A 2500-nucleotide genomic window follows, 5' to 3' on the forward strand; every position below is an offset into this window, starting at 1 on the left:
GCGCGCGCAGCGTGCGCACAGCATGCCGGCAGCGTGCGCGCACCATGCCGGCAGCGTGCGCGCAGCTTGCGCGCAGCGTGCTGATTCTGTCGACAGTGAGGCTAGCGAAACTTGTCCTGCCATGGCGTGCGCGCAGCCTGTGCGCGCAGCCTGCGCATCTGTCGACAGTGAGGCTAGCGAACTTGTCCTGCCATGGCATGCGCTGTGCGCAGCCTGTGCGCAGCGTGCGCGCAGCTTGCGCATCTGTCGACAGTGAGGCTAGCGAAACTTGTCCTGCCATGGCATGCGCGCAGCCTGCGCACAACATGCGCACAGGCTGTGCGCAGCGTGCGCGGAGCTTGCGCGCAGCTTGCGCATCTGTCGACAGTGAGGCTAGCGAAACTTGTCCTGCCATGGCATGCGCGCAGCGTGCGCGCAGTCTGTGCGCAGCGTGCGCGCAGCCTGTGCGCAGCGTGCGCGCAGCCTGTGCGCAGCGTGCGCGCAGCCTGTGCGCAGCGTGCGCGCAGCCTGTGCGCAGCGTGCGCGCAGCTTGCGCATCTGTCGACAGTGAGGCTAGCGAAACTTGTCCTGCCATGGCATGCGCGCAGTCTGCGCGCAGCATGCGCGCAGCATGTGCGCAGCATGCCGGCAGCATGGTTCCAGGTTTTTTCAAATGTCGACAGAATTTTTCAAATCTTGTCAAACCCCGTTTTTATTGAAATTTCCTCGCACAATAAGCTCCCCATAAGTAGTCTATGATTTTTAGGACCTTCTCCAACTTACAAAACTAAAAAATTCCTCCCGGATTTGTTTTAATGATTTTTTCAATTTTACGACTTCTAAAAATAATAAAAAATACTTCCCGACTTCAAAAATTTATGAAACTTTTTCCCATCATAGATTGCATGTTTCTTAGTATCCCTGCAAAAAATCACGTCCAAATACCTTGTATTGAATTATTTAGAGCCCATTATGACTCCTCGCGCATAGGTGATGTCTCTTCCTGTCAAAGGGCTAAATGCATAAAATGCTATATAGGGGGGTGTGTGTTGCCTGCATATGCATGGCAGCCCATGCCTTCCTAGCTGCAGCCCCCTTCCCCCACGCCACACCCATGTCATGTTGCCTCGATATGTTGCCTCGGTATTATGGGTTTGGTGTCGGGGTCGGGGGGCTGCCACCCATGGCGGTGGTGGCCGGAATCCGGCCTCCGCCACCACGCCGCCGCCATGGGTGAGGGAGGAAAAAAAAGGCGTGGAAAGTTGCGAAATGGGGTTGTCTAGGCTTTTTTTTGGCATGGGAGAGCATGGAGTGCTAGGAACTCCTTCTCAAATGCACGGGCATGTCGACCACAACCTCATTTCGCAACAACAACCACCCGTGTGGGGTGGCGGTGGGTGGATAGTCGCGGATTGGGGCTTGCCAAGCCAATGTTTTCAAAAAATTTCATCAAAATTAAAAACAAATGTTTTGTTGCCTTCGGATTTGTGGGCGAGCGGCGAGTCGGAGTGGAGCCGGTAAAGTTTAACCTCGGTGTGCACGGTTGTTTTTAGAAACTCAATCCAATGCCGGGGACGTTGAAAGTGACGCTCTTATGAGTTGCAAACCCGCAAGATTTAAAGAACCTTTTCAAAACAATTTCAAACCAACAAGATTTAAAAACAGAAATTTTCATCAAAATGAAAAACAAATGTTTTGTTGCCTTCGGACTAGTGGGCGAGCGGCGAGTCGGAGTGGAGCCGGTAAAGTTTAACCTCGGTGTGCACGGTTGTTTTTAGAAACTCAATCCAATGCCGGGGACGTTGAAAGTGACGCTCTTATGAGTTGCAAACCCACTAGATTTAAAGAACCTTTTCAAAACAATTTCAAACCAACAAAATTAAAAACAAATGTTTCGTTGCAAACAAATTGTGGGCGAGCGGCGAGTCGGAGTGGAGCCGGTAAAGTTTAACCTCGGTGTGCACGGTTGTTTTTAGAAACTCAATCCAATACCGGGGACGTTGAAAGTGACGCTCTTATGAGTTGCAAACCCACAAGATTTTAAAAACTTTTTGAAAATGTTTCTTCTAAATGACACATTTTGATCCTTGGCAAGTGCTCAATCCGTAACTATCCAATCACCGCCACACCACACCGGTCGGGAGTGTGTGAATGGTGTGCTTCCCGGGGTTGGCATAGATAATCTTTCGCATCGACAATCTTTTGCATGCGAGGGAATGTCTATGCCAACCCCGGGAAGCACACCATTCACCCACTAGTTGTGGGCGACGATGGGTTGGCTTCAAATGAATTTTTGCTTGGGGTTGTCCTCGGTATGCTTTTGTGTTGGGAGTACGGCCACCAAACCTTCTCAATGCACGGGTATGTCGAGGATGGCTTTCGGCGGGGTTGATGAAGAAGCTACCCAATTCTCGGCCACACGAACACATGGTGACGATGTGTTGGCTTCAAGTGAGCTTTAGCTTGGGGTTGTCTTCGGTATGCTTTTGTGTTGGGAGTACGGCCACCAAACCTTCTCAAT

The sequence above is a fragment of the Prunus avium genome, unplaced genomic scaffold (genome assembly GCF_965620075.1).
Source record: "Prunus avium unplaced genomic scaffold, drPruAviu1.hap1.1 HAP1_SCAFFOLD_47, whole genome shotgun sequence".
In the NCBI taxonomy this organism is placed as follows: domain Eukaryota; kingdom Viridiplantae; phylum Streptophyta; class Magnoliopsida; order Rosales; family Rosaceae; genus Prunus; species Prunus avium.